Below are 8,463 nucleotides of genomic sequence, written 5' to 3'. Positions count from 1 at the left end.
ATGCTTGAAATGTAGGATTCATAGATGATGCAAAATCAAGTTTACGGCGTATGAACATTTGACAAACCAGTTTTGCACTTCGGGAAGTACCGATTTGAGGCTATACTGGAGATAACCTAACTTTTGAGGCATTGGAACATATTGTTTGGACATGGGTTATCCAAAACAGAGATGTCTTATATAACCCAAGGCACTTCTATAATGATGTTGGAGGAGCAGGAGCTAGGCATACCACAGCTGCACATACTGAAGCCAATGAAATACAGAGACCCCGTCTAAGAGGGGAGAGGGTGTTGTTCAAGATTTAGAGTGTCTTACAACATTTTGTCGCCACCATCATCAGAGCAGGTCGTCAAGAAGGTGCACGCAAGAAGCCATAGTGTTTGACCAGAACCATAAACATGGGGTTTGCTGCCTATACTATTTATGATGGAGAGGAAATACAACATTAAAAAATGCAAACCATGATGGTGAGGAAATACAATACTCAAAAATACATTTTTACTAAATATATTGCAGGAGTATGACTCAAAATATACTTCTCCTAACCACGTTTCTAATCACTATTAAGGAGAGAAAATATACCTTAAAATGCACTGCTACTGTGACACACTTACAGCTATGATGGAGAGGAAAAACAGTGCTCAAAATACATTTCTACTAATTACATTTCTACTCGCTATGAAGGAGAGAATATTCACACACTTCTACCATATGATACACTTGTAGCTATCATTGAGAGGGAATGCAGTGCTGAAAAATAAGCTTTTACTAAATATGGCACGCTAACTCAAAACAGATAACAATGATTGACTTTTACTGATTGTGATGAAGGAGCGGCAATACAACAAACCCTGACTTCCACACAATTTTCACACATTTGGACTGAAAACAGTCCACAGACCACATCCTAATGTCAGGTGAAGCACTGTCTGTGCGGAAAATCTGTAACTTTTCTGACGAAAGTGGAAGAGAGAAGAAGCTCCGGGAGCGAAGATGCTCATGGCCAAAAATAAATTGTGGGGTCAGCTTTGTCACACTGATGATGCGGCCATTGCTTAATAAACAGCATGAGTCTTTCTCCGCACCAGCTTTCAAAGAAGATACGTCTGTTGGAGGCGCTCTCAATGGCAATTCTCTGGGTGAATTACCCAATTCTGATAGCCTCCGGCTCACCTGTTCAAGAGGATTTTTGTTGCTGCGCAACAACCTCTTAATTTGCCCCAAGCAGTTCTCAAACGGAAAGGCGCTGACATTGTCCAGCGGCCCATAAATCAGACAATCATCAGCAATGTGGCACATCATGTGTACATTGTACACCAGAAACTCTGGTCCATACAGCTTTCCAGAATGCTGTGCAAAATATTGCAGCAAGTCTGAAGCAAACCTGTTCATTTCTATGCAAAGATTGTCACTGAGGAGAATTCGAACAGCCACATGAAGACATAGAAAGTGCTTGTAGCGGTCACTTTTTAACAAATCCCTTAACAGCACAGGACCGGTGTAAAGAAGAAAAGACCTGAATTCTACTGCCTTCCATCGATCCAGTTCCTCCAGGGTTCTAGGCTGGCGAGCAAATTCTGATGGCAGGCTAGTTTCCTCAAGTCTTGCACTCAGAATGCTACGCTGCTGTGCACTGAGGCGATAAGGTAATGGACCAGACACCCAAGTCTGCAGCAGCTTCCGGACGACTCCCAAACACACTGTATGCATGTAGTCCAAGGGAAAGTGTTTGATCATGTGGACGCCTAGCTCAAGCAGAGGACTTGTGGCGTGGTGATGGCCTGCCTCAGCCATTGCGCGAAAAGACTCATCTGTGCGGCTTACAAAAGCAGCACACACTGGAAATGTTTGTCTCCGTTCAATCCTTTCACCTTTCTGAGTGCAGCGATCGCATCCGTAATAGCCAGTATGTCCCTTTGCGCACTTGACATATGAGCGTGCCGGAGCATCGCATATTACAGCAGCAAGAGAAACACTGTGGCGCACGCCCTTGATGACCATGCCGAAGGCCTCCAGGCTTTTCATTTCATCCAGAAATGGCCTCAAAAACTGTTCAATATTTGATGGCTTCTTTTTCCCACAGTGAATGGCGACAACAAAGGGCCTACTGTCAATCGCATTAGCCACAGCACAGAGCAGGACCCAGAAGCTCACCGAGGAACTTTTGAATATGGGCAGTCCATCGATGTTGATGTGGAGGTCTACCTTGGCACCTGCATGATCCCGAAGGCCTTTTTCAACTCTTTCAGCCACTTGACCTCCAAGGCCAAAATGCACACTGTTGTTCTGCACATTCACTTTCCGCTCGGTCTTGAGTAAAGTGCGAGCGTCACGAGGCACTGAATGCCCTAGTCGGCGCAAAAGAAGGCACAGGTCATTAATGGCCACATGTGAAAGACAGTGCCTGAGTGCTATGTTTGCTAGCTCTCGCGCCGCATCTATCACCGAAGGGGTGGCTTCTCCATCAGTGGTCATGGAATGCTCCTCAAATACTCGGTGGTCGCGGTCATCTGAATGCTCCTCGGATAACCACGAACCCTCAGAAGCGTCCAGGCATTCCGCAGAAGTGGTGGATTCTGAGTCCACATTAAGACTGGGTGGCACATATGGAGGGCTGAGCCGTCCTCTCGAAGCTTCAAAGCATTCCTGAGGCCTTTTGCCTCTCTCTGCACTTCCGGCACTCGTATCGCGGCCTTCGCGTGTCGTCGTAGGAGACCCGTGACGTTCGTCTTCAACGGGGAAAGAAACAGCCTGGAAAAATTTGTCAACTTCACGGTTGAGCCGTCGGTATTTCTGCCATTTACTTGCCATTGCAGCCAATTGAAGCGCGCATATAAATTCCCTTATTTGTTAAGAAGAGAGCTAGCGCTGCCGGTTGTCAGATATTTCAATGCACGTACGATTGCTCGACCGGTCCAACCATAGCCTCTATTTTTTTCATGCCCACTCAACCGCGGGGAACGCCGTTTTTAGGCGCCGTTCGCGCTAGTACGCGAAGCTGCCGACGAGTGGCGCGCGCAACCCTAGATGAAGCAGACGACGCGGCAGGAGTTGCACGCAGCGTAAAACGCGGCGCGCAATTCTGCTACTGTGTATACTCCTCTTATTTTGGTAAGAGTGATATGCGGGCACGATCGTTAAAGTAGTGCTAAGTTGTTATTGTTAAGCCATGTGCTCATCAAGGAAATTATGAAAGCGGCGGCCAGGCACACAGATCGAACGTTGCTGCAGTACCGAAATGAACTTCTCAGTTTTCAGCTTTATCGACGGTAATTATCAGTGTGCTTCTTTGTACAGAACACGCATTCTCAGCACAAGTCGTATCTGAACCAATATATAAGCAGAAACATTAAGGAAGCATTTTTGTGAGCGATAAGTGAATGGAAAAAATTTACTGTCGTAGTGAGAATAAAACATACATGCGCAAAAAAGTTTTCACAACTTTAACAGCTTTTTAGATAGAGGCTTTGAAGTGAGCAGTTTCACTACGTAGTTCCTGTCAGTCACTGATAACGCATAGTTCACAAAAACAGGCCGAAAAAACTTTGTGCAGATGAGCTTCAGAAGCTGGCCGTGGTGATCACTGCAAGCAAGCTCACATTTGAGTGCTCCATGTTCTGCAAGAGCATCAACTGCATTGTTGACTGCAGCTTGCAGGGGTTTTGCTAAAAATCTTTTGTTGAGCAACACCTCGACGTAGTTCTTCAGGGCGTACAGAACGTACACAAACTGCATTGAAGGATAAAGGAGGCCTCCTCTGTCCTGATGACGGATCAAACTGTCACTGGGCGCTGATGAGGCTGATCGAGTAAGAAGAGCAGTGCAGCTGCTGCAAGTTGATTGTCTGTCTTGGGGAGGTTTCCCTTTGTGCTCGGGGTTGTTTTAATGTGCCAGGGTTCGAGGAAGCGCGTTTTTGCTAACTTGTTCCGTCACCGAGTATGCTGGTTTCATCGAAGTTTTTTGTGTGTCTTATGAATGTTCAATTACAGGACTGCGCTCCCTTGCATAGTTGCGGACGTCGTTTTTTTGTTGCCGAATTCTTTCTTTTATATATTGTTGGTTTCACCGATGTAGCTTGCGTCGCAGTCGGCGCAATGAATTTTGTAGATAATGCCTTGGGCTCTTTTTCTCCGTGGCCGATTTTGGAACACCTAGTAAGCAAGCACAGCAGTGCTTGTAGGCTTGGGCGCAACCTGGAGACCACCCTTTGCTCAGGATTCGGGCGATGGTTTTGCTGGCACTTAGGCATAAGGCAGAGTGACGTTTTTTTTTTTGTGGTGGCGTTGACAGTTATGCGTAGATTTCTCGGCAGTGAGCACAATGCATGATCCCTCAGAGACAGCCAGGGAGTGTTCTGCCATCGCGCTCCTTTCCCTGTTAATGAACAGGGCAGAATACTGCGAGGCATATGAACAAGGTTGGTTTCGAGAGAAGTATTGCAAAAATTTGAAAGAAGAATTAAGACACAAGAAAAAAAAATTGATGTCGAGGCGCTCGGCGCATGCTGACTCACAATTAACTAGCGTTTATTTTCCGGATGATATAAAAGAGCGCTCCTAGCTCTTTGTTTTAGCCATGGATTGGCAATGGCTTAGGACGAGTTGGTCATTTGCGAAGTAGGCAAAGCCCTCGTTTATTCCGCGGCCGCCGAAGCCCCTGCAGGCGGCCGCAACTACGCGCACGCCCATCCATCAAAGGCAGCGCCGCCCGCGGAGAAACACGGCGGAGTCAGAGGGCGCTGCAGCAGCCTTCGGCCAGGAATGGAAAAAAATAGAGGAAGCTTTGGTCCAACCAGCCTTTCGCCGCCACGCCGAGCCGTTCGCAGCTGTTGTGTCGTTGACTGCGTTCATGCTGTTTCAAGTACAATCAAAACTTTTTTTTTAAAGGGAGCTCGGAAGCTCTTGTCGCTAAGGGTAACCGGCCCATTTCAGTCGTGTCGTTTTCGGCTATTGCTATGCAATGCGCTCGCGCGTCGTCTGCTGCGCTGATATGACAGCGCGCGCCTGCTTGAATTCAATTCGTGAAAAATTGTTCTGTCACCTTTAAGTTCGTTTGTCTGAGGGTCGTTATTTGAAAACAGTGTTTGGCTGCAGCTAATACTGAAAGCTTGGGCGCTGAAAAAGCTCTGTTGCGTGCTGTTTGCTCATGTAACAGACGACGCAAGCCGGAAGGGCATGCGCTAAGTAGCACGTAAAGCCGTTAGACTGCTTCCAAAGCGATACCTGATCCCACGTTTTCTTCGTAAAGTTTTTGAGAGTTACCATTGTCGCCACCGAAGCCACAGTTGGCGCGAGAAAATGTGGAGCTGTGCCATGTGGTTTCATCATTTGATCGGCCGTGCATTTTCCTGCAGCACCGTTTCGCGAGTCGCAGTGTTGACGCTCAACTTGAGCGGTACGCGCGAAAAATGCGCCCTGCTGTCAGTGCCATCAGTTAAGTAACGTGAGGCGCTGCACCATCTGCCTGAAGATAGCACTGCGCGGAGTACCTCAGCGCAACGGGTCTTCAATCCTTCTTTTAACTTTCTATCTCCCGCATTCCTTCCCTTTTTTTCAACTTATACCTCATGGCACACTTTTCGAATAAAAAAAAAGAAGATATAGGAGTTCATGTATTCAATAACGGTGCGTTGTGACCCAAAACTTACTCCAACTCGAAAAGGAAAGCATTTATTGTGGAGTCCCACTTCCTCATGGCAGTAAAGCGAACGGTGGTAGTGGTTTCATTTTCGCATACTTTCGCGAAAGGGGATTTTTTGCAAAATGTTTAGCTACGTCCTTGTCAGTAACAATGAATGCGTAGTTGCAGAGGAGTGGCCTCAGGAAAAGAACCTATTCATGAGCTTAAGCCTGTGCTCGTTGCTGCCATCGCTCTTGCACTTAGCAATTAACTGTGAAGCACAAAGAGCTGGGACAGCGTGCTCTACTAATGTAGCGAGAGGTTTTTGCAAGGTCTCATCTTCTTGCGGGGTGCGGTCAGCAAAAGCTCTTATTGTGTCGAGAACGAAGAGAAGTTGATCTGACGTGTAGAGCAGCCCATCTCGGTCTTGGCTGCGGGTGAACTGAAAGAGTGGCTGGTTGCTAACCTGCTTCGTACACAAAGTAATAATAATAATAATCATTGGTTTTTGGTGGAAAGGAAATGGTGCAGTATCTGTCTCATATATCGTTGGACACCTGAACCGCGCCGTAAGGGAAGGGATAAAGGAGGGACTGAAAGAAGAGAGGAACAAATAGGTCCGTAGTGGAGGGCTCCGGAATAATTTCGACCACCTGGGGATCTTTAACGTGCACTGACATCGCACAGCACACGGGCGCCTTAGCGTTTTTCCTCCATAAAAACGCAGCGCCCTAACCACTGAGCCACCGCGGCGGGGTCACAAAGTAAGGCAGTTCTCGCATTCTATATGCTCGCCGACAACTCGTGCAATGTAACCGCCCACATAAGCGGTAGCCGAGTTCTGAAGCGATGGCAGGTGCTGTGGCAAAATTGTGGTAGTAAGCCTCTGAAGCACCAATATTTCTCTCAACAGCCTCGGCGCTGTTTGCACAGTGGACGCCAGGGGAGGCTTTGGAGCTGAAGTAAAAGTTGGTTGCGCATAAGAGAGGAGATCAGCGGGTATGAGCCTTGACATCGAAGCACATTAATATTGGATGCTGAATTAGACGCCGCGATCATGGTCTTCAGGATCTAAAACCGTCCAGCACAATGATGGAAGCTTGCATGCATTTTGGCGGCTAGGCTTTTGCAATGTTGCGTAACACTGTAGAGACCACAGGTAGCGACTGCTGCTGTAGTTGCGCGAAAGCCGGCGAAAGTAGTTGTTGACCTTAGACCTTACAAAAGATGGCATTTTTATTCACCTTGACGACACGCACGCGGGGGTGGAACACCGGTACGTCGGTTCTAATGCAAGTGGAGCATGGAGTGAAAAGGAAGAACGTTTGAATGAAAAAAAAATGTAACGGTAGTTGAGGCGGCGGGAAGCAGCGGAGGTAGCGGAGGCGCCACGGGCGAGCAAGCCCGAGGCGGCAAGCTTGAACCATGAAACGCTTGAACTAGGTTTTAGCACTGAAAAATCGTTTTTAAATGCAAAACCTTGCGATCGTTTTCATTCAGCATCTGGAAATGCCGCTGTTAGTGCACAACAAAATTTCCGAATGCCTCAAAAATATCACAAAATTATCCGATTCCCCCACTCCTTACCCATGTGTGCGTTTTGCATCAGCAATGCACCCTGGGCAATCCCCCGCCGTTCAATCCCCATTCAGTCTGAGGACATCATCATCATCATCACCACCACCATCATCATCATCATCATCATCATTTTATGCTTGCCACGCGTTCTGCCGCCCGTTATATCAGTCTCTACTCCCGGCAAGTCTGGTATAATGATTCGTTACATCTATTAAATGTGTAAGCATGATAGGCGGCCTACTGTTTCGTTGATGCCGCTCGAGACTGTGTTACATTTGTGAATGAGGCACGATTCACAGCTCTCGCGGTCATAATGTGTTTTCAACCCCGATTGGAGTGCAATAGTTGGAAAGTTATCGAATAGGTGTCCAAGGTTGTTGATGTGTTTTTAAAGTGGGAGATTTGGCTGTGTGATCTGTGGTTGATGATGGTAATTCTGAACAGTGTGGCTGTTTTCCATGCACTGAGCTTTACAGGTGCCACATTCCAGGAGGCAGACAACATTAGCGCTGTTGCATGAGAAGTTACATTTAATTTGAAATGAGGAGGATGACGCTGTGCTTTTAGCACTAGCAGTTGTCATCATCGAACAGAGTTTGCACCTAGGTTTATTGCATGGCGCAGATCCTCTGAAACTATATATATAATCACCTTGGTTTCGGTGACTGTTGGTTTCCTTCACACACACACACACACACACACACACACACACACACACACACACACACACACACACACACACACACACACACACACACACACACACACACACACACACACACACACACACACACACACACACACACACACACACACACACACACACACACACACACACACACACACACACACACACACACACACACACACACACACACACACACACACACACACACACACACACACACACACACACACACACACACACACACACACACACACACACACACACACACACACACACACACACACACACACACACACACACACACACACACACACACACACACACACACACACACACACACACACACACACACACACACACACACACACACACACACACACACACACACACACACACACACACACACACACACACACACGCACGCGCGCACACACACACACACACAGCGAGCGGTGAAGAACGCGATTTTTTGAACGGCGAAGAACGCGTTGATTTTGCTCTGACCCATCGCGATGGCTCAGTGGTTAGGGCGCGCGGCTACACATCCGGAGTACCCGTGTTCGAACCCCACTGCG

Source organism: Amblyomma americanum, chromosome 1, assembly GCF_052857255.1.
Source record: "Amblyomma americanum isolate KBUSLIRL-KWMA chromosome 1, ASM5285725v1, whole genome shotgun sequence".
Classification (NCBI taxonomy): Eukaryota; Metazoa; Arthropoda; class Arachnida; order Ixodida; family Ixodidae; genus Amblyomma; species Amblyomma americanum.
Note: the sequence above shows the minus strand (reverse complement) of the source record.